Raw genomic sequence first — 25565 nt, 5'->3', positions numbered from 1 at the left:
TCACTGATTTTTTCCCCCCTTTGTCCCTTCTTTTTCTATCCTGCCAAGCTCAGGGTCACCTAGCAAGCCCATCAGTTCATATCCAGAAGCTTAAAGATGAATAACAATTTCCTTCATTGCTTTGTTTGCTTTGGACAAGGTTTAGGAGTGAGTTATTACATGCATCCATGTCATAATAAACATTTTAAGTGTAATTTGAAAGAGATAAAGGTAATTAACACTCACAATCCATAATAGTTCAAAATTTTGTTGCCATGTTAAAAACATTCATATATTTCTTTGTAAAATTGTTGTTTGAATTAGAAATGTTATGCAATGTGCCTATAGTCTTCCAATCACAAATTCAAGTTAAATTCTTTTTTTAAATATGTATTTATTTATTTTATGTATATGGTGTTTTGTTTGCATGTATGTCTGCACAGAACAGGCATCAGATCTCACAGGTCTACAATTATAGACAGTAATTATGAGCCACCATCATGTGGGTGCTGGGAACTGAACCCAGGACGTCTGGAAGAGAACCCAGTGCTCTTAACCACTGAGCCATCTCTCCAGACCTCAAGTTAAATTCTTACCTAAGACTACTGCTATTGTCTGATACTTAAATGTCTTAACTTTCTTGAACTACAATTCCTTACCAATGATCTTCAGATAGCTTTCAAAGGAAACAAAACTGATACAACCATTTCTATTTTTGTAGAGTTCTAAAATTTTCCATTGTCCTATTGATTAGGGGTTTTGCTTTATTATGCTTTCTTCCTACATCTATCACCAGTCAAAAGAATTTTTCAAACTAAGCATCTGAACAAGATAAATGCTTCCTCAATCGTGCATGCTATCTCTGGAATCCTTCTTTCTTTGTAATAATAGAAACTCACAGAGATTAATTCATTATTGTATTTAGATATTACCAATCAATAAAGTTATATGCCCAGTTGAAAAAACCAACCCAACAATATTAGCCAAATAAATGTTCAAATAGGGCTACTGTCATAATTTATTGAAGCCATAGATGATGTTAAAGTCAAATTTAGATTAGTAGTTTAAGGGTGGCTGTGAAATGAGTTATTCTTTAGCATCAAGAAGGATTCCAGTTCTTAATAATTAGAGTGAGAAAGATCACATTAACTCATGCTTTAATATAAATATGGATGGGTACATGTAGGAGCACATGTATACAGTGCTTAGGAAATTACAGATATGTCTTTGCTAATCCAGCTGAGAGTGCTGAAAGTAGTATGAAGTTATGAAGCCACCTAGACATGTATCATGGTTTTAACACCATTCTCAAATAAAAGGAACCAGTGTTCCTTAGAGAAATGGCTGCCTGGAGCTGACAATGGACAAGGTGAATGAGGAACATCTTATGAGGTCATGAACCAGGGAAGTGCTCAAAACCCAAGACTTCTCCTCATTTCATAGTTACTTTTCTTTTATTTGACCACACAGCTATATAAGAGGAAGGCTATCCTTTGGCTCACATCTTCAGAGATTTTTATCCACAATCCTTGGTGTTGGTGATTCTGGGCTCATGGTGAGGCACATCACGACTGTGGAAAGCTGTTTGCCTCATGGAGAACCCACAGTGACAAGAAGGGGCCAGGAACAAGATACTCCTAAATATCTACACCCAGCGACCTGCGTCCTCCAGCTTGGTCACACCTCCTAAAGCCTTCAGAACATTCCAGAAGAATATCAGCAGCTGAGGATCAAGATGATTCTAAGTTTCTTACTTTCAATCTTCCAGGCAAGAATGTTTATGTGTGCCTCTCAAAATGTTCTCCCGAGACCTCTTGTTGCAATATTTTAATATGAATTCTTTTTGCAAACAATGCATTCTGGGTGTTAGCTTTCATCTGACTGACTGTAGAATAGTAGGTCTTCTATTGTATACTCAAGTAAACCTTGCCTTCAGACTGCAGGTCTCATATATATTACTTTTGCTCAGAAAGGGAAAATGTGTCTCATGAGGTAAACAGAATTGGACAAATACGTGAGCACCGTTTTAGATCTTGAGAGATAAAACTGCCCTGCAGTGAAGAAAGTCATGAACAGCATGGACTCGGGATGTTCCCAGGACTGAAACAACAAGAGTGCTGTGGCAGGAAGAAAGCAGAGGAACTAAAACGCAGGAAGACCAGCCTAAGTGGGAAATATTCTTAAACATTATAAATAGTACTAATAAAAAAGGTTTTAACTTGTAGTTCTCATAATGTATATGTAAGGGGTCTGTTTGCTATAATTATATCAATATAGAAACGATTCCTGTTTCTTGGCTGTTGGCGTCGTTACAGACATCAAAGGCTCTCCCCTGACATTAAAGTTCTGTCCAATATTGGAAGCATTCTGGAAAGAAAGTTGTTTCCTTTATGCAGGAATGCACATTCTGTGGTGCTGTGGGGGGATTTAATTCAGCAGAAGGAACTTTCACCGGAGCGTGACAATGTGAGAACTAAAGACAGCAGACTCTCACTAGAGCGAGGCTGGTAGCGCCACGGAAAATAGTGCTAGCTCGGAGCAGGACAAAGCCAGCGCTCCACAGAGTTTCGGTATCCTTGGGAACCCTTTCTGACAGGACCACCCAAGGATTATCTAATTCACAGGAGGAAATGCTGTTGCTCCATCTACTAGTTAGCTTTGATTGGGGACCAGTTCCTGTGAAGTCCCTGTCAATGCTATAGATTTTTTTCCAGTAGAGGCGCAAATGATTTCTGTCAGAAAAGATCACCCAAAAAAAGTTATAGTTTTGTTGCCCTGTAGGATATTAATCAGTTTTGTCTCTTACTGAGTAAAACTTATTTCACTATGTCTTTTCTTTCCTGGTTTAATCTTTCTCTCTCCCTCTCTCAAGTACACACACACACACACACACACACACACACACACACACACACTCAGTGTGTATATAGGCAGACATGCATATCTGAACACTTACATATATACATAATAAATCTATAATATACATTTATATAAATATAATATGAGATATACATATGTTTATTTCTTTACATAAATTTTCTTTTCTACTTAGCATCCATATTAATAATCAAATTCATCTTTGACATATTCTGGTCTAAATTTATATAAGAATTATGCATTAGCTGGGCAGTGGTAGCACACACCTTTAATCCCTGTACTCTGGAGGCAGTGACAGGTGGATCTTTGTGAGTTCAAAGCCAGCTTGGCCTACAGAGCTAGCTGTCCTTCCAGGACAGACAGGGCTACACAGAGAAACCCTGTCTTAAATAAACAAACAAACAAAAAAGACAGACCAAAAAATAAAAACAAAAAAGAACTGTGCATTAATATGATGGTTGAAATTTCTCACTTGTACTTCTGCAGACAAGACTTTCCACACACTCTTCAAGGCCCAAGTCACTAGAAATCATGTTTCTCCGTACAACCATTGTCTTAGAACTACATTACTCACCCCCAAATCTGCTTCTTCTCTGATACTACATGATTCCTCATTTATTTATGATTATTAGGTGCCTCAAAATTGTATCAGATTTTACTTTTGAAAATTTGCTTGTCCTTCAACTTCATAAACAGTTGAATAAATATATTGCACATGTCACAACAATGAAACTTATATAAGGTGGAAAAGTGCTTTTTCTATTTTTTACACTTTTATTTATTCATTTTGTTTTTTGTTTGTTTTGTAATTGTTTTTGAGATAAGGTCTTTCTACGTAGCTTTTGGCTGTTCTGGAATTCACTATGTAGAACAGGCTGGCCTAGAACTCACAGAGAGCTACCTGCTTTCTGCTACCCAAGTGCTGGGATTAAAAGTGTGTGCCACCACACCTGGCTTATACTTTTATTTTGGATGAGAGTATCACACTATGGCACACGTGCTGCCCTCAAACTCATGACTCTTCCATCTCTACTTCCCAAATGCTGGAACTATGTTCATGTGAACACTATGCCTAGGTTCATTTTTACATTTTATGAGAAAGCCATTTTGTTATCAGTATTTACTCATTTCTCTTCAAGCATTATTCTCAAAGCAGCCACAAAATTTAATCTGTATGTCTAAGGGAGGAGAATAATGATTAGTATTAGCATTACTATGAACACTATCAAATTTTAACTCTGTCCCTTTTGTGATAAATACCTATCAGGTATAGAATTGTATAACTTGCAGCAAATAAAAGAAAAAAGACTATATTAAAATAATACAAAATTTCAAGAAATAATCCAGATAGGAAAATCGTATTGAACTGTTTGGCGTTGAACTTATGGTTTAATGGTACAATTGTTCACTGGATAATTGCATTGAACTGATTTGACAGCTCAGTCATCCTAACAGAGTATCTCAAAATGAAGGTCACCTTTGAATCTCTCACAAGTGTTCTGAGACAAGAAACCAATCAAAGTATCAATTTTGGTGTAACTATGGTTGATGGTGGGACAACCCTAATTGTTATTACTCAGTCAACTTTCCATGAACGGACACAGAAGTGTAGATCCGGCATAGAGAAAAAGCCCTTGATTCTTTGGCTTATGTTCATTTGCCAGGATTTTTACCCAACTTCTGTAATTTACAAATAGCCTTCAAAAGCCAGGAAATACAGTTGAAATGTAAATGAAGGACTTTAGACTCCACATCCAATGTTGTTATTGTTGTTTTCTGTTCTTGTTTCTTTTTCTTTTCCCCCCGAAAGATGTGCGTACCCGTGTTCAGTTCATCCTGTCATCATAGTATTTCTGACCGGGGTTTAGCAAAGCTTGTTTTTAGAATGGATAGCTGTATTGTCATTTTCATTGATGCAGGGTATGTGTACATATAGTACATATAGGTATATGAACATACAGCTTATGCTTGATTGTCCATGCCATAGAACAGGTTAAAGCAAAAAATAGAGGCTGTGATTGGAAAGAGATAGGCCCAACTGTAAAGAAGAGAATGTGTACTTTCATTTATGTGTTTTATGACAAACTAAATGTCATAAAACAGACAACAGAAAAAATATTCTATGTATCCTCTGCCAAAAATATTCATGCTATTGTATTAGTAACATTTTTGTTACCATGACAAAATACACAATTCATAGACCCATAGATTGAGTCACTTATTTATCTGAGAATGTATAGATGAAGACAAATCACTCAAAGAGACTCTCTGGGGCAGGGGCAGGGGCTCAGGAAGGGAATGCCGGGGATGGAGCATTCACCCATGCTAAGCAAGCTCGCTATCACTAAGCTACACTCCCAGACCCCAAAGATGGATCATTATATCGTTTGTTTTCAGTATTGTTGATTAAGTAAACAGTAAAATCTGAACAGTTCAAATATTCAGCCTTAAAAGTATGAATTCTATTTCGTTTTGTTTTTTCAACCCTTTAAAGTCCCCTTTGCCCCCAAATAATTTCCTCCACTTAAGTATTAACTGCCAAACCATTAGTAGCAAAATAAATGTGATCTGACTGAATAATTTAACATGTTAGGTAAAACCAAAAAAGAAATGGAAATACTTCCAGAAAAATTAAAATATGTCTCTTTCTATTAGCATAGTCATTTCAATCCTGTTCAGAGACCCTCTCAACTTTAGAGGGAGATGGTTTCTATGGTAACTGAAGAATAATCTCTGATGAGCCTTAAAACAGAGTCCTTGCCTCTCACAAGTGGGCATCACTTCACCGCTCTAATGCTTAATGGAGGACATGAGAATCTGCTTTGGTTGGAAAGAAAAACTGGAAAAAGGGTGGTTATGCCATTGCACAAAGTCGGGAAGACAGCGGTTGTAACAGGACTAACGTATATTTCAGCTGTTTCAACCTTTTCAAGATATTTTTCCAAGGGAGGGATATTATATCAAACAACCAGAACTGGCATGAGGAACTCTGAAACTAATTTCCTCAGTCTGTGCAGACTAAGCAATGACTTTCTGTGGTAAATGCTTCTTCTAAATGATTTCTTATGGTCTAGAAGACCCAAAGTTGGGATGTTGCAAAAATGTAAAATGTATGTTTGCTTTTTTCCCTGTTGTCACTGCTGCTGTTTTTCTTGGGATGGGGTGAGCTTAAAGGAACATGCAGGTCACAGTAAAGAAGGGAAAAACACTTGCAAACTATTGAATTGAAGAAATACATCATTTCAAAGTCAAAACAAAGCAAAAAAAAAATCAACCCATAAAATTAAAAAAAGAAAACTCGTATTACTGAAAACAAATTACCACCTTACTTGAAAATATCTCTGTATAAAACAAATAAATCTACCCTATTCCAAAACTAAAATCAACAAAAAGGACAGGCAGCTCCCTGGAGAGAAATCTATTTCTCGTGGTTGTGGCAATGCATACCAAGACAGCAGTTATACTTGAGAGGCCCCTGGCTACAGACTTATTATCTTGAAGATATTTAGTTGGATCCAAATCAAACAGATATTTATAATGGACTCAGTCATGTGCTCTAGTGTTCAAACCTAGCAAACCAAACTGCTATTACTGGAAAGCCAATACAAAATTCAAGATAATTATTAAAAATGTTGGATGAAAGATGCTTTTATTTCAAATACCTAGAACAAAATGTTAGACCATATGTTATTTTTGTTGGTGGTGGTGGTGGTGGCTCTGTGCGTGTGTGTGTGTGTGTGTGTGTGTGTGTGTGTGTGTGTGTGTTACAAAACCATGCTATTGGGTCTCATAACAAATAAAGTACAGCCTGGATTTAAGTTCTCCATTATCCCTTCATCCAAATGATTTCTGAAGTGTATAAGCTGAAGAACTGTAAAAGATGGCCTTGGCATGGCATCTATGCAGTAACAAATAGAACAGACCAATAAACAACAAAAGGAAACAATAATTGGGATTTGGTTACCACAGGGCTATTAGTATTTAAAGGAATTAGATCAACAGTCATGAAGAGCTGTTATAAGCTGTGGTGGTTTGAATAGGTATGATCTCCATAGACTCATGTGTTTGAATGCTTGGCCCGTAGGGAGTGGCACTACTAGGATGTGTGGCTTTGTTTGAGTAGGTATGGCCTTGGTGGAGGAAATGTGTCACTGTGGAGGCAGGCTTTGAGGTCTCCTATAAGCTCAAATCATGCCCAAGATGACAATTCACTTCCAATTGCCTATGGATCAAGATGTAGAACTCTCAGCCATGGTCATGATGTTTCTTCACATAGAAACCCTAACAAAGATAGAAGTCAAGAGCATAATGTAAGAAATACAAACAAGATCTGAAAACTACCAAGGAACTCCATCCAGATTCTTGCATCAAAAGACTTAATTAGCCCCAACATGGCTTCCATGAGGAAGACTCAGACCCATTTTCCCTCTTGGGCTCTTCTCTGTAAAAGTTTCAGACTGTAAACTAATTTTACATTTACATTTACATTTTCCCTATCCTATACATGACAAATAGACTTCTGGCCCTCCCTTTCCTAGACGAATTTTTAAAAAAGGCTTATAATTATAAATGCTTTCTCCATCTCTTTGAGATATACGGTTCTCCTAAAAGAATAGAGTATCATTCTTGAGGACATCAAAGCCATTTCTTTGAAATGTAATCATTGGGAAGTTTAAAGCCTCTGTCACCCATGCTCTACAAGAAGACAGAATCCTAGCTTTAATAATTGCTAGCTATGAGGCAGAGCTGGCCTAATTGCCTTACAGACACAAAGTCTCTCACTCACATTTAGTAACTTGGAGCTTCCCAGACAAAGCTTCAGGCCCTGCCGACTCATGCTCTTACTCCTTCATTCAGTAATGCCCTTTGCACAAATTAGATGAGAACTCAGCTCTTTTCCTGACAGTCAGTAATTACTAATAAGTTTTTAAAACATTTTTATTAGTTTTACTCATTTTACACGTGAGTATTTTGCCTGCATGTATGTGTGTGAACCATGCCCATGTTTGGTGCCCATAGAAGTATTGTGGAATATTATCTAAACTATATAAAGATGTGTTACATTTATTTATGTTTCAGAATATTACTTTAGCTATGTAAAGATGTCTCACATTTGTTTACGTTGCATTTGTTTAATTATGTAAAGATGTGTTGCTGTTTTACCTTGCCTGCCTAAGGCACCTGATTAGTCTAATAAAAAGTTGAATGGCCAATAGTTAGGCAGTTGGGTGATAGTTGGGGCTGGTGGGCAGAGAGAATAAGTAAGAGGAATTCTTGAAGAATCTCAAGAGAGGAGAGAATGAGGGAGAAAGAGAGGCAGATGCCAGGGGCCAGACAGACAGACACACACACAAGAAGCAGGGAAGTAGGGCATACAGAAGGAAAGAAAGGTAAAAAGCCCCAAGATAAAACAGAGATGAAGAAAAACAGGTTAAATTAAGTTATAAGAGCTGGAGGGACAAGCATTAGATTGAGGATTCATAACTAATAGTAAGTCTCTGTGTCATGATTTGGGGATGGTGGTGCTAAAAATCCTGCTACATAGAAGTCAATAGAGGGCATCAGATCCCCCTAGAACTGGAGTTACAGATAGTTGTGAACCACTATGGAGGTGTTGGGAATCAAATCCGGGTCCTTTGGAAGAACAGCCAGTGCTCTTAACCCCTGACTCATCGCTCCAGCCCCCTAATAAAATGTTTTTTAATCTGTGATGAAAGTTCAGCTTGAATTTTGACAGACCTAAAGAAAATAGTTTACTCTTGGAGATATATATATGTTCAAAAAATGACGGTGAATAAAATGCTGAGATACCACATTGAATAACTGAATGTGTATCGTTCCAAATAAGAGCTGCATGTTGCTATGTGTAATGTAACAGTATCTCATCTGACAAGGAGTTCCAGTTGGTGGAGCAGGAAGGGCATACAAAAGGGGTGGGACCTTAAGTAGATTTGAACAAAAACAATTAAGAGAATCACATTTGCATTAACATGGGCACACGTGACTCCAAAAGACAGAAGTATACCATAATATCTCAGTGAAGTCCAATGATCACAAGACAAGGGATCATGTCTGATTTCTGTCTCATATTTACATCATCAAGATTATACAATAGTGTCATCAGACATTCATTACAATGAGAAGTTCCTTATCATTTAAATAGGGAAAGACTATATGGGAGCTAAAAGGCAGCTGTACTAAAGACTGCTTTCTCAATTTTCTACTCAGTCTGTTCATGATAATTTTATCGCAGCACAAATCCAGGGAGGATGGATGGTTCCACATTTCACAGACGGTTACACAGGGGAGAACAGTAGAGGAGAATATATGGCTGGGTGTGTGACTGCTAGATAATACAGATTTGTCACAAGCAGAATCCAGTTTAGAAAGATTTGAAAAAAGTTGTGGAAAAAAATGCTAGCGGAGTAAGACTTAAAAGTGAGAAGATGCTGACTTGAAGGCTCAAACTCGCCCACGTACACCAAGTCAGGACTGCAGAGTTGTGTGAGGCCATAAAGCCATCCGAAGATGAAATTGAATAAGAAGTTCATGTAATAAAATAGTAAGCTCCCAGCGAGGTGTGGCGGCTCTCACCTATAACCCCATCACTTAAGGGTTGAGGCAGGAGGGTTCGGAGTTCAAGACTATGATGGGCTGCAGAGTGAGGCTGAGTTCAGTCTAAGCTACAGGAGCTTCTGCTTCAAAGAGTGGGGCACAGGTGAGGAGAGACAGTTCAGTGGGTAAAATGCTTGCCGTGCAAGCCTGAGGAGCGGACTTTGGATCCGCAGCATGCAAGTGAAAGCTGGAAGAGGCGGCACTGGAGGAGAAAAGGCAACCCCTAAGGCTTATCGGTCAGCCAGCTAGCCTAATCAATGAGCTTGGAGCTGCATGAAAGTCCTTGTGTGAAAAAATAAGGTGGTGAGTGATCAGAGAAGACACCTGATATCACCTCCACATACATGGTACACATCTGTATGGACATTTGTACACTTGCATCCTCACACATCCACATCCACAGGGAGGCATACACATATCACACAGTCATAAAAATAAAACAAAACACATAACTTTGCAAAGGAGTTTCATAAAACGCAAAGAGAAAGAATAGACTACCTCAGTGGACAGATCAATGCATCTTCCAGCCGTGAGCAGTGAAGTATCTTTTTACAGAAGATGGTGATAAATATAGAGACTAACTGGTCAATGTGCAGAGAATAATAGAGCATGGGGTGCCCAGATCTAAATTACACAGCTACATCACAGCCCTTCTACCAAGGTTTGGGGATTCTCTCAAAAGAGGGCGTGGAAAGAATTTAAGAGGCAGAGGTAGGAGACATCTGTTACCCAAAAGTATTTGCCACACACAAGAGGGCCACTGTACACATCACTTCCCCGAGACTGTAACTTATGCCCAAGGCCCGCACAAGCTCAAGACTGCCAAAACCTTAGCATGGATGGGGAGGAGGTTCAAGGAGTCTCAGGCTCAGCTGACACCGGGCGGCAGCTGATGGCTTCTGGGGGAGAGAGCGAGCCAGCTTTATTCAGGGCTGTAGTCTCCAAGAAGCTACCCATGTTCCAGTGGATGGTTCCATACACATATAGTTAGCACGGAGTGGACTCAGTAGGTTCAAAAAATAAATAAAAATGAAGTCACAAGGGTCAGAAAGTGATGGTAGAGAATTAGGGGACTTGAAGGGTCAGAAAGAGGATGGATTTGATCAAAACATTATATGCATTATGAAATTTTCTAACAGTAAAAAGGATAGATATAGAAAAAAAGATGATTCTGAACACAAAACAATCAGATAGGATGAGTCATCTCATATATACATACACACACAAGCATACACATATAAAACAGATATTTCTGTGAGTTAAATCTTAATTTAAAAAATGGAAGAATGGAAGGGCTAGAAGTATAGTTGATTTGTAGAGCATTAGCCTAGCATGTATAATATCTATAATATCCCCCAAATCACAGGAAGAACAGAAAAATGCACATTAGGAAAAAAAGAAAGAAAATACTCCCAAAAGACTAGAATTTTTGAGTGAAAGAAATACTTAATTAGCAAAAAAAAAAAAAAAAAAATGTCAGCCAAGCATCAAAAGAGACATTTTCTAGTATACAATAATAAGCAATGTGTCAAGCATTCTAGTACAAAATCCAGATCCCTTACATGTAGCCACACATGCAGTACCCAGGTGTTCATAGCTTTAGACCACACAGTTCTACACAACGTCTTTTTTTTTCCTACCGGAGAGATTCCATTTAACATTTCTTAGAGAGTTGGTTGATCTGTGATTAATCTTCTCTCATATTTTATATACAGAAAAGACTTTTCTTTTTTTGCTTGGTCTTAATATATACAAGAAAACAGCAGCGGATGGGCCAGGGAGATCTGAGGAGCCTACACAGCTGCCCAGCCTGAGGATTGGAGGCTCCCTTGTATCCATGATGACAGGTAACTGCTGCCACCTCTCTGGCTCCCTGTGCAACTGCTCGGACAACCCTGTGTTCTCCAAGGTTGTGGAAGCCACCAGCCTTGGGTCACCCCAGTATGTGGCACAGGTAACTTCAAGGAATGGCCTGCTGTTCAACACTCATTCAGGCTTTGGACACACCGAGCGACTGCCCCTTCTGTCAAGTCTGCCATGAGGGAGTGAGTGGGAGAACTTGCTGCTCATGTGGGCTACATCAGCAAGCTGGGGGCTGTGCACAGAGCTGCCTGAAGCAATGGCTGTTCTAACACCAGCTACTATGAGCTGTGCCACACTGAGTTTGCAGCAGAAAAGCAGCTAAAAGGCCCAGGACCCCACACTGAGAAGTGGACGTTGTGCTGTGACATGGTATGTCATGTTCATCACACCGCTGGCCGCCACATCAGGCTGGGTGTGCCTGCATGGGGCCCTAGACCACCTTGGTTCTGCACAGTCGCTGGAGGCCATGGGGCTCAATGACATCACCATCGCCCTCTGCACCATCTATGCGCTCTGGACGATGGCCTCTTTCCGATACCATTGCCAGCTGTACTCAGGATGGAGGAAGACCAATCAGAAAGTCCACCTGAAGATTCTGGCAGCAGGTGACTTGGAGGATGTAGGTGGAGTTTTTCACCTGGACTGCCAGTGAGCTCTATCCTGCCAGCTGGCTCCCAAATAACCACACAGAGACTTATTATTAACTGTAGATGCTTGGACGATAGCTTAAGCTTATTACTAACTAGCTCTTACAACTAACATGGCAATACCTTTTTTTTAACACAGCATGTTCATCTTCTGCTTCCTCTGTGTCTGGCTGGTGACTCCACCTTCCTTCTTCCTTGAGCTCTCTGTTTGTTCTCAAGTACCACCTAACCTCTACCTGCCTAGCTATTGACCATTTAGCCTTTAATAAACCAATCCAAGTGACAAATCTTCACAGTGTACAAAAGGATTATTCCAGAGAATTTTCCTGTTTGTCTAATTAAAAAGGAAGTTTTTAACTTTAACATAGTAAAACTATATATATAACAAAAACAGTTATCAAGTAAGAATTACAGTTACAATATCCAGTCCATTTGTATTTGTCAAAATTAGATAAAATATTCTATTATCTATCTTATCATTGTAAGTCTAAAGTTTTATACTTAATTTACCTCTTATAACTAAGGAAAACTTTAAGTCTAATTAGTTAGTCTTTGATTCCATCCAAGACTCCAGAAGGGTATAATATTAACTAATGACAGAAACAGCTGGCTGCCTGGACCATCACCCCAAGGTTCCTCTGCAACATTGGGGCATCTATCTTTGGCCTACAGGTCTAGAATATCTGGCAGCCTTTTTTGAAGCAGGAAATTCTGAAGGACTGTCCTACCTTGTCTTGGCAAAGTTTGGCAGTCACTTTCTTTTGCATCCTCCTGGTCCAGTTTGGACAGTATACTGTCAACAATTGAGACAAGGGCAGTTTCTTTGCCCAAACGGTTAGCTTTTGCCACAAAGAAAGCAAACTACATATGGAATTTCTTTGACATCTATCTTTGAAGTAAATTGGTGCTGCCAGGAGCAGATGTGTCTCATTGTCAAGAAAAGACTTATGGTATTAAAACATTTTAAATACCATATTCTGCAGATCTTTGAAGTGCTTGAAGATCACCTGTCTAAATATATCTGTTTAACCTTGAAAACATATCTAATATGACTACAAGTTTGATTATTATAGATGAATAGCTACAAACCTCATTTCTTTTTTTTTAAAGATTTACTTATTTATTTATTTATTTATTTATTTATTTATTTATTTATTTATTTATTTATTATGTCTACAGTGTTCTGCCTGCAGGCCAGAAGAGGGCACCAGATCTCATTACGGATGGTTGTGAGCCACCATGTGGTTGCTGGGAATTGAACTCAGAACCTCTGGAAGAACAGCCAGGGCTCTTAACTGCTGAGCCATCTCTCCAGCCCACAAACCTCATTTCTTAATTATACATTACATTTTTAAATGAGCTCCATAAGCACAATACCTCAAACAAGAGTAGAAACATACTTACAAGCCTTTAAAGAAACAGTAAGGTAATATAAAAAATAAGCCATGTGGCTGGGCAGTGATGGCACACGCCTTTAATCCCAGTACCAGGAGGCAGAGCCAGGCAGATCTCTGTGAGTTTGAGGCCAGCCTAGTCTACAAAGTGAGCTCCAGGACAGGCACTAAAACTACACAGAGAAACCCTGTCTTGAAGAAAATAAACAAACAAACAAACAAAAAAAAGCCACATAAAGACTGAAATCACACAGAGAGTCTGGATTATACTGTCTTTGGGATTTTTAACTGCAGAGAGATTTGATTGTAAAAGCTACTAAGTTAAACCAATATGTATATTTTAAAGGTATCTTAACTTCAAAATTTGTGTCTAAGGATACATTGCTTTGGAAAAGAGGTTCTGTTTTTGTTTCCACAGAAGATGAGAATCTATGGATTGCTTCCAGGCTAATATGGTTTGACCAGCCAAGATCCCCTGAAAGGTTTCCAATGATACCATGGCCCAGATGATTCAGCATCCAAAATCAACTTCAAGGCAACTGGCTCAGAGAATACAACCTCACAGACTTTTCCAGTCAGGACTTGACCATAATTGTTAATTTTCTCAGGCTCCCCATAAGACTATCAGCACCCTCTATTAGCAAGAAGTAGCCTAGAAAACTATACTCACATTCCCAAGAAATGAATTATGGATGTTTGTCTTTGTTTAGGTTGTTGGTTACAAATTGTTACTAGTCACAAGCAATATCTTTCTAAAGAAAAAGGGAGGATAGGATATAGATATATAGGAAAAAGGGTAGATTGTTGAACCCACTTTTAAAGAGCAACAACTTGTTTGAAATGTTTTACATTGCTATGGATTTTAGTTTATTGATGCAAAGTTAATTTTGTTATACTGTATATATATTTCTACTCTCACTTAAGGTGTTATGTTTATGTAACTCATTTAAATTGTAATGGATAATTAAAAAATACAGATTAATAATTAGTTTTCTATGATAGTCAAACTCATAGTCATGTAAGTTAAGTTTTCTAGGTATACATAGATACATTTCAATTAGGTAGGTAATCTTCAAACACTTCAGACCTACAGAATATGGCATTTAAAATGTTTTAAAAACTTAGACTTTCTGGACAGTGAGACATGCCTGCTCCTGGCAGCACTGATTTACTTCAAAAGGAAAGATGGGTGTCGAATACACTCCATATGGAGTTTATCTTCTTCTTGAAAAAAATAGCCATTTGGGCAAGAAACTGTTCTTGCTTCGACTGCTTGACAAAATGTTGTATCGACTGGACATGCAGGACCCATAGAAAGGTGACCACTGGACTTTGCAAGGTGAGGTGGTCCTTCAGGTTCCTGCTTCACAGAGAAAACTGCCAAACATTCTACAGGACACAGAGAGAAGCAACCGAGAGTCTCTAGGCCTATGGGCTGAAGATGGATGCCCCACGTTACAGAGGAACTTCAGGTGACTGTCCAGGCAGGCAGCTGTCTCTGTCATTCTAGATGTTTGGAAGTTGCTTACAATGCTCTTCCTGTTTACTTAGGTAATATTGTATCCTTCTGAGGTCTTTGATGTAGTTGAAGACTAGATAGTTATAATTATGTTTCCTTGGTTATGATAAGAGATAAGGTAGATATGAAACTTTAGATTCACAAATATAGGATAGAATATTTTCTTTAATTTTACAAAATACAAATAAACTAGAAATTTTAACTGTAATTCTTGCTTGATATATTTAATTTTACTAGGTTAAAGTTAAAACCTTCCATTTATTTAGACAGAAAAAGGGAAGTGATGGGGGAATGTCTTTTTATATGCTGTGAAAATATGTTGCTCTGATTCGTTGATAAATAAAGCTGTTTGGCCTATGGCAAGGCAGCTTAGAGGCAGGTGGAAAATCCAAACAGATAGATAGGAAGAGAAAGCAGAGGCAAAGCAGATGTCAGCCCACCATCTAGGGAGCAGCATGTAATGGCACACAGGTAAAGCCACAGAACACGTGGCAACATACAGATGAACAGAAATGGGCTGAGTTTAAGTGTAAGAGCTAGTCAGTAGTAAGCCTGAACTAATGGCTGAGAAGTTTTAATTAATATAAGCCTCTGTGTGTTTACTTGGATCTGAGTGGCTACAGACTGGGCAAGACACAGGAAAACTTCAGCTACACATACAGATCCATATTCCAAGACAGAAGAAGAGTTGCCCACAGAGATAACAAGCTTTTCCCCTTACAGCACATCTTGGTCAATGCTGCATCCTGAAACTTAGTGTGTCCTTGGTTGACACTAGCTTTCAACCCTGTCTCTTTAACTTGGTGACATCCTCAGCCTCTATTCAGCTTCATACTTTCTATCCTGCAAATTGAGAGCTTTTTTCCAGACACTGAGCTTGCTTTATTTCTCTACTCTCCAGTAGGAAAAATAAAAATAAATACATACATCCTGGTCATAAATAAAATTAATCAGTAAATAATAAAAATCATGTATTTAAAATATTTTTAAAAAATACTATAAGCTGGGCATGATAGCACATACTTCTGAGGCAGGAGGTTGCTGGGATTTTGTTGTCAGCCTGGGCAATATAACAGTTCCAAGCTTGAATTGCACAATGTAGCAAGTTACTGTGTCAAATAAATAAGTGGATAAATAATAAATAGAATGCCACACCTTCTAATAGTGCCACTCTCTGGTGGACGAGCATTTCAATCTATGAGCTGATGGAGCCATTTTTATTCAAACTACAACCAGGTGCACATATGAATTCACTGCAATTGAATGTACAAGACCTATGCAAGCTCCAGCTGGACAGAATCCTAGAACAGAATGCGGAAGGCAGACACCTGGTAGGTGGACCACACACCAGGGCAGGCATTGCTCCCTAGACTAGCTGTGTGGTACAAACTGGACTCATGAGGAAAGGAGGAGAGGGAGGAAGATTCTCCAGCTTGGGTGGGAAGGAATGGGAAGGTTGAGTAGGTGGTGAGGGGAGGAAAGTGGTGGATATGTTTGAAATAAACAGCATGAAACTCTAAAAGAATTAAAAAAAATTTTAAAGAAAATGCTACTTTAAGCAAAGAAAAGTTGAGGGGGGACGTTACCAAAAGACCTTAGAGCTAATGAATGTTAGAGGAAATTTTTCAAACAAGAAACATAATAACAGATGGACCAGTGATACACACAGGGAAATGAAAACTGTCAGAAGCAGCAAATCAAAACATGTGAAAGAGAAAAAAAAAACAAATAACAGAACTGTAAAGAAAACAAGTACACAGTAGTAGAAATTATTTTTGTGCCTAGGCTAGACTCAAAATCAACACATAATCAAGTATGACCTTGAAATTCTGATTTTCCTGTGTCTACATGTGGAGTGCCGGCATCACAGCCAAGAACCACAGTCTTAGTTTGAATGAAAATGACCCCCATAGGCTGTTTGAATACCTGATTCCCGATTGATGGAACTGTTTGAGAAGGATTAGGAGGTATGGTCTTGTTGGAGGAGATGTGCCATCTGGGTTGGACTGTGAGGTTTCAAAGGAATCACACCATTTTAAACCTCTTTCCTCTGCATCCTGCTTGTGGTTTGAGATGCAAGCTCTCAGCTGTTCCTGCCTTCACTCCACCATTATGGACTCGAACCCTCTGAAAATCCAAGCCCAATTAAACGTTTTCTTCCATAAGTTGTCTTGGTCATGGTATTTTATCATGGTAACAAAAAAATAACTAATACAACCACCATGCTGGGTTTAGTAGTAGAGATATATTAAAGAGCATTTTCCTTTATTATTCTCTAAGTGTATGGAGTGATCTCTCACCTCGAAGGCAGATTATTTGCATAACATGGACCCCAGATTTCTGGTACCTGCTCTACCCACTCACTCAGCTCTTCTCCCCAGCCTGGGTAAGTGTTTTTCCCTTGGAGCTCAGTTTCTCTCTGTCCTCTCTCATTTGATGAAAGTCATAACTGGTTAAACAGGCAGTCTCTCTGTGCCCTTTCGGGTGCCTCATCACATGAACAGGGAACTGTCCACTGTCATCCTGGGCATTTCTCTAACAAGTTTCAGCACTTGGGGACAACCTCATGATTGAGACTCTGTCTCATTTACTTACCCCTTTCTGTGGTGTCTTCCTGTGTCCCATTTCTGTCCCTGTCTACCCTCATGATCTGTAAACACTGCTTCCTCACACCCAGATCCAATATTAGAATCCTCACCTCCCCCCCCCATTCACCGCCTCTAACACTTGGACTTGGAAGGAAAAATCCTCCCCATGTCTCTCCTACCTCCTCTTTGCTCTTGTCCTAGGAGTCACCTTCTGTCACCCTTTCTTCAGGACCGACCCCCTCACTGGATTAATCATGGGCACTTCTGACTCATAGCTAGACTCCACCTCCTCTCACCCCCCTCCTCTAGTCTCTTTCCTCCCTTGAACTTTGAGATGCTATTGACCCTCACTCAATGCCCTTGGGCAAAGTGGCTCAGGACAAAATGATTTCTAGTCTCCTAGCTGGGATCCAAAAGGCCTCCCATAGTAAGGTAAATCTCAACAAACAGGGGTGTTACCCAGAGGACAAGTGAAACTCTTGCCTCCTCCACGACTCACACCAAACCAGACACTAATTCTCAAGAGGACCTGCTTGTCCTCAGCTCTCTCTGCCTTTCCCAATCAGCTCCTGATATTAGGAAAAAACTTTCTAGGCGATGGCCCCCAAACTCCTCAGAGAGATCTGTTGAATATAGCATTTAAGAGCTTAATGGGCAGGAGGAGCAGGAAAGAAAGGGTTTCCTGTGAGAAACAGAAATGTCAATTTCTGGGAGTAGCCCTGAGGCCATCTCCAAAGAAGACAGGGCACCAACAGACTCTACCTGGAACTTACTTCAAGTGTAGAAACACTGGTCCCTGGGCAGAGAACAGCACTTCACCTTATTTGCTGCCAAGACCTGGCCCAAACTGTGGACAGGTAGGACACTGAGGGGTCAACTACCTCTCTGCCTCAAATCCCCCAAGTGCCTCTTCCACAAGAAAACATCTTGGATCTTCTGGGCCTGGTAGCTAATAATTGATGCTGCCCTGAGACCTAAGCCTTCAACAAAATCATCAAGATTACCACAGAGGATCCCAGGGTCCAGATAATATATAAGTTGTTGTCATTTTTAATTGATATAGAGACTGCTTGGTCCATATTTCCCACTCACTTCAGTAAAACTTACCCTTCCCTGATCTCCATGTCTCCATGATGGGTACTGATGGCCAGCCCCAGGACTACAGGGTCCTCACCTCTGTTCCCTCTGAGGCCAGCTGATCACTCTGAGGAGGATCACCTTCCTCATTAATGCCTAGTTGCCCAACCTCATTACTGGAAACATAGCTAAATTATATGTTCCTTTTCCTTTTCATCCAAGGCCTTCCAAAATTTCCCTTCCTCTCCTAGCTTCTGAAGACCAATCCCCTCTGTTTCAGCTTTTTTAAAACACAAATTGAGTATATTTTCCTATTTTGTATCAAGTAACTAAATTATGCCGATCCCATGGAAGAAACCACAGAGTTGTTTTGACTGGTCAAAGTTGCTGGAGGAAAGCCACGTGGTTGCTGTTTAGAACATGTTTTTCTAAACAATAATTACTTGCACACATACGCACAGTTGGATCCAAGTTACATACACATCCATACAGTTAAAGCTAGCTTACATTCATACATATAGTTAAATCCAAGTCACAAACGTGTCCAATACGTACACACATATATGAATATCTCCATTTTTAACATAAACATTTTTAACATGAGTTTGCAGAATCGTCAGCTAATTTTAAAATGAAAAACCAACCAGAATTAACTTTTAAATTCAGTATTTGCAGGTATAAGAAACCGCAGCAAGCATAGTTCACATTCCCTGACCTTCTAAACCTTCCATAAGACCCCTTCTGACCTTCTATAACCTCCCATGTACCCTCAGTTAGTTCAGACATTTACTTCAGACAAATTTCTTTCTGCCTTTTTTAAACATAGAAACTCTCACCGAAATCTTTGTGATTTCCTGCAATAGTTTAGAATATATTGTAAAGCTACAGTATTTTAAACAAGAACAGAAATACATGCATATACTCTAACAAGAGTAACTCTAAATTTGCGTCATTCAACATTGTACCAAGAAGAAGCATCTGAAACTAGCAGTAATTTTTCTTTTTTTTAACCAATACAACACACCCTTTTAAATGATGACAAATATTTATAATCTACTGAATCTGAATGATCAAAGCATTATAACACAGCCACTGTAGCTTAAGAACCATACATAGGCAGTGAGGCTCCACTCCTTCCTGGGAGCCAACCTTCCCTCAGGTTTAACGGGCAGCCCCCAGGGCAGGTCCTGGGAGACCCACCCATTAGCGTGGGACAGAAGCGGACAGCGGACAGCATGGGGACAAAAGATTGTTATGAAACCCAGATTCTCAAGTGCAGGAGGAGAGCAATAGACTGAAAGTGACTCCAGGCCCGGGCGGGGTCCCAGGCCTGTAGGCCACTCCTCGGATGTGACCCTGAAAGGACAGTTCTCCCCCAGCCCCCTGGCCCGGTTCAGACATGCTCTGAGCTCCTCAAGGCCTCTGAGCTGTAGCACAAAGTCTCTACCACGAGGCTCCCCGCGCAGGGGCCTGACTTCGAACCTTTTAGGTCCAGTCCCAGAGCCCAGCCACTTGGTCTGGCTGACCCTCACCCAACCTGTGGCACCACATCAGTGCGCACCCCGACCTGCTGCTGTGTGTTCCCTCACAGAGCAAGAAAACAATGAGGGGGGCACTCTTAGTCTGTCCTAGACCAAGCAGAGGGACCCTCCGTCCCATTCCTCTGGCCATCCAGCCCCAAAGGCTGTCGTCCATGCACAGCTGCCATCCGGAGTCATGACGCACATACGAGCCCAGGCATAGAACACTCAAACATGTGGCCACATTGCTCGTGCAGTCACACATTCATATAGGTAGGACATTCCAACAGGAAGGCAAACAAAACTTTTTACAACATACAAGACAACAAAACAGCTCTTCTGGAGCCTGGAGACCAAACCAAAACCAAAAAGACGCCAGCCTCATGCCAGTCCCATGGGAGTGACCCATGTCGTCTCTACAAATCAAATTCACATACCTGCAGGCACTTACAAAAGGATATCCAAACGCAGCGGTGAGAGCAGAGAGCCCTGAGCCCAGACAGGGTAGGGTTTTTATCATAGCAGAGGTTGGGGTGAGAGGATTTCCAGGGTTCAGGACCCTGATTGGCAGACATTTGTCTAGGGGTATCCGTAAAACAAAACAGGTGTGTACTAGACTCAGCGACATCCGGCTACCTTATCTAAAGGTTGGAATGCTTGGGATGTCAGGTACTTCCTCATCACTGGGTGGGTCCCTGGGTGGTGTCAGCTTAAGGCTTTTCCTGGGTCTGGGTGCTGCCTGCCAGTAAGCCTGTCACAGAAGCTGTGTCTAGACCCCTGAGCCTGTCACGGTGGCTGTGTGGTCAAGCTGTTTTGGGGCCTCTCTACAGTTGGTAGCCAGGCAGGAAGTGTGGGTGGGGCGATCAAACTAGGAGGATGCTGGGAGAAAGGAGGGTGGAGTCTGGAGTCACCAGCAGATGCAGAAAGAAGCAAGATGGGCAGGTCGTACTGAGAAAAGAGCATTTGTAATTAATATTAAGACTCTGTGTGGGGATTTGGGAGTAACTGCAGCACAGGAAACTTCACCTACGCTCTCTGAAGTGGATGATAGTTTCTACATCCCTGGGAATCTGGCAGAAGAGTAGTTTTTGTTTAAACGAAGAGTACATCTTATTCTCAGTGTTTGAAACAAATGAGTAAAATGTAGTTCTATTAAGGTCCAGAGTAGACGTCATTGGGCAAAGACATTATGAAGAAAAAAGTGTTTCAAATGTAACTTGAATCCGCTTATTCGACAGAAGCTCCCTTATGGAACAGAAAGTGGACTTGGCTTTTCATTCTTAGTGGATTTTATTTTACTCAAGCTACGACCTTTACATGAAACAGAAATTCTTTTATTACTTAAATCATTTATGTATATCCAGTAAATTATGAGCAAAGTTTTCTTACATTACATACAGAAAATATTTTGAAAGGCACATTTTGTATACTCTGAGACTTTTGTTTTGGTTTTATTTGTAAACATATTTGATGTAAACAATTTACTACTGCTAATTTAAAACATTTTATAATTGCCCATTGCCTTTTATGTCATATTGGGACAGACTTGGCTATATTTTTAGTCATCTGAAATATACTTTAAGGTTTAGTTTTAGGTGATCCAAAGGAAAAATATGTTTTACCCTTGAATATATATTATTCTCAGCCTGTATAAAAGTTTCTCTTCGATGTAAATACTACCTAAGAAACAGAACGCCTTTAATCCCAGCACTCGGGAGGCAGAGGCAGGCGGATCTCTGTGAGTTCGAGGCCAGCCTGGGCTACCAAGTGAGTTCCAGGAAAAGGCGCAAAGCTACACAGAGAAACCCTGTCCCGAAAAACCAAAAAAAAAAAAAAAAAAAATTTTTTTCCTACTGGCCACCTGTCTAAGTTATTTTGTTTCATGGTCTTTAGGGATTGCCATTTTCTCTTCTAGAGCTATTTTAAAAAATAATTTTAGTACTAAGACATACTACTGGATTCTTCTTCTTCTCTTCCTCCTTCTTCTCCAAGTATATCCTTTTCTGACAGTACAACTTCAAGAAGTTACTAAATATTGTTCAGTTGGAGCCTCTGGCTCACCCCTGCATGGTCCTGGAAGCCTGTTGCCCCACCCACTCAGAGTCTCCAAACAAAGGAAAGGCACCAAAGAGCCCAGCTCCACATTCCTGGTCAGTCACTATTGCAACTTTCTCCCCTGAGGGGCCAAGCTGCTCACGTCCCCACCTGATCACTCAGCTTTGGACCATCCTTGGGCACAAATTCAGCTTGTGGTGGACACATCATCACGCCTCACCTACAACCTGCAAAATCACTCTACTTTAGTTCAGGGGTGTGGCCTTGTTCTCTGGGACCAGAGATCCCACCCTAGAGTCCCTTTGCTCAATGTACCTGTTGTTATACTTTTTCAATTCATCTTGATCAAGCTTATTGCACTGGTGGAAAAACTTATTATTGAGGGCAGAAAACCATTAAAGATCTAAGAAATTTTGATTGGTTTCAGAAAGGCAATGGATTGAATACTTCTAATTTTGTCTGGAAGTCTGGCAGTTATGTTGTACATTTATATTTTAAATAAAATATTTTGGAGTTTTTAATTTTTTGTTTTGTTTAGTTTTTTGTTTTTGTTTTTCTAGACAGGGTTTCTCTGTGTAGCTTTGTGCCTTTCCTGGAACTTGCTTTGGAGACCAGGCTGGCCTCAAACTCACTCACAGAGATCTACCTGCCTCTGCCTCCTGAGTGCTGGGATTAAAGGAGTGTGCCACTACCAACCGGCTTTTAATTTTAATGAAAGGAAAGTGCATACACTTTCATATTCCATAGTGGTAATTATCATGTCATAAATTGAAATTGTGAATTATTTATTAGGGTCCTCACAGACAGTTATTTCCATGCGGCACCTGATTCCTTACCCTATTCCCTTCCTCAACTCACCCTATACACCAAGGAAGAACTTGAAACTCTCTTCCAAGTCCCACACAGAAAGCAGCAGGCTATGATGCTCATGGTCATGAGTGGAATAAGTTTGTAGCTTCAGGAGCTGATGCCAGCCCAGTCAGGGTGGGCCAGGGTTTAGATCTGCTCCAGCAGACATCCACTCAGCTGGCAGACACCATCCAGGAACCAACCTTGGCCCTACAACGGCACAAAGCGCAGCTCACCTCCCTAGCCTCAGTTGTCCTACAGACCTGGCAAGCCCTCTTCTTGCTGGGCAGGAGAGAAGACAGGACCCCTGTCTTCTCCTCAGTGACCAATGTTGCTGCTGTGCAAATCAGTTTAGTGGAAGAGAAGGCCAAAATCTTAAATGAACCCGCTTAGAAACTATAGTCCCCAGGGGACGGCTCCAATAAGGGGCTCTCCTTTGGGGCTCCCTGGGGCTCCTGGCTCCTCCATCCCTTTGTCCCCTTAATATCCATACTTTCTATGTTTGCTCCCTATCTCTTCAGGTTCTCTCAGGACAGAATTGGTAGAATAACAAGTAGATCTAAAATACAAGTAGTTATATTTTAGTACTTTCAAAGGGATTTTTCAGATACGTAAAATCTAGAGATCAGTGCTTTGGGGGAGATTTTAGGCAATTGAGAAAGTTAAATGACCAGTATAGCCACACTGATTCATGGGCTGTGTACAGGAGGCCTGCCCTGATCTCAGGGAAGCATGCAGGTGTCAGGTGACTAACACATCAGAAATGGGTACAGGTGATAGATACAACAGAAATGGAGCTCTGCCTGCGAGGAGCTTGCCTAGATGGCTTGGCTATGTGGACTGTGAGCAGATTTCTGCTGAGTTCTCCCCTTCCAAAGGCCCGCACTGCAGAGCCAGTGCCCAGGAGCATGGCACATGGAAGAAAGTCAACCTGTGGGCAGAAACAGTTGCGATTGCTCCTTGTCTTGGTGCCACAGCCACTGCTGGGCTGGTGGGTGGGACAGGAACATGTGGAAGCTGCTTGTTGTAGCCTGGCTCTTGAAGACAACCCTGAGGGAGGCACAGCCAGAAAGAAAATGTTTGACAAGTTTACCAGCTACCTGGCTTGTGAGCAACCCGACTCAACCTAGCCACTTTTCAGTAAAAGCAAACAAAACACAGGAAAGTATCACTTGTCTCTCACTGAGATTCACCAGGGCCTGGAAAAATTGTACCCAGCTCTTGCTGTCTCATCCAGAAGAAACTTTGGACAAATGGCTGACTGTGGTACCTATTAGCATACCCAAGCACATGGTGGCTCCAGGCTCTCTCAGCATAGTAAATACCTGTTCCAGAGTCCATGCTGGAATCCTGGTTCCTACCCTAAACTTCTCCAGCTCATGGGCTTCCCTTCCCCGCAACTTCTCATTCCTATATAACCCTGCCATTTCAGCCATGCACTTTCTTTTGGCCCCCTCTCTGTTGTCCCCCACTCCCACCCCCAGCCGCCAGCCCCACTCATGGTTCAGTTCGCTCTGTTGTCCATGTCCAGTGAACTATTTTCTCTCCCTGCTCTGGACTCCTTCAGCTGCCTTTGGCTGTACTCTTCCTCATATGGACAATAAAAATCTTTTGCTACAACCATACCTTGGATCTCTAATGTCCTCACTTTATGCTTGCAGGCCACAGGGCTTCTTGCAGCTGATCCCCAGACAGGAAAAGGGACTTAGGAAACAAAGGACTTTTCAAAATGCTGATGGGATTGTTAAGAGACACAAGTCTATCAAAGAAGCCATTTCAAGGTGTGGCTCCACTGCTGTCCTTGAGGAAGCTGGCCATACTAAAGGAGGAAGGGAGTGCCTGTTGTTCGTGTGGAGGGGGGGGAGGTGCACGTACCATATAAGGGCTGTCCAGAGACAACAATGCTCCTCTCATATCTCCTTTGCATTTAAAAGTTTCCTGCTCCACATGAAATAATTCACAACCCTGACATTCCATTACAACCCACTGGGGCTTGTAAAAAGGTCCCACAGATGTCTCAAACAACATTTAGAAAAACAACAGGGGGAGCATTTCCCTACCCTCACTAGTCCTCTGAACAATGCCTTACAGAACTTCATCTCACTGCTGCTCCAAAGCCCTTGTTTGCTTGAGGACAGGTTGATAAAACCAAAGGTGCTTCTGAGTAGATGTCATGATGGGAAAATGGTTTGACCTATTACTCATGCTAATGTGGGGGCACAAGGGTAGCTTCTACCTTCCCCTAAAAGGTAAAACAGTCACTTTTGGTCCAGTGAAGGTCCAGATTCCAGGTGTGAAGAAGTCTGGGGTAGAAAAATGACCAAAGGCTGTTTTTCTGAAGGGTCTGGTAATCATATCTATGCAGGTAAGTCTGGTCAAGAGACAAGCCTACTGGACATTTATTTATCTCCAGGCCACTGCCTCTTCATCCAGTAGCTTGGTCACATTCTTCCATACCAGTTTAGAGAAATGAATGGCCCCTCTCCCTATTTGGGAGGGTTCTATTCTAATCCTCTGGAATCCCAATGAACTCCTTTCAGCTCTTTAGCAATTTAGACAGGATTTAATATGCAACATGGATT

At 40.8% G+C, this 25565-nt stretch overlaps 1 pseudogene; it reads left to right on the top strand.

Moving 5' to 3' along the window:
- The first annotated feature begins 11308 nt into the window (after nt 1–11308).
- Nucleotides 11309–23376, top strand: LOC114693485 (annotated as a pseudogene).
- The last annotated feature ends 2189 nt before the right edge of the window (nt 23377–25565 follow it).

The sequence above is a fragment of the Peromyscus leucopus genome, chromosome 3 (genome assembly GCF_004664715.2).
Source record: "Peromyscus leucopus breed LL Stock chromosome 3, UCI_PerLeu_2.1, whole genome shotgun sequence".
In the NCBI taxonomy this organism is placed as follows: Eukaryota; Metazoa; Chordata; class Mammalia; order Rodentia; family Cricetidae; genus Peromyscus; species Peromyscus leucopus.
The sequence above is the reverse complement of the archived record's forward strand: the minus strand, read 5'-3'. Positions and strand labels throughout refer to the sequence as shown.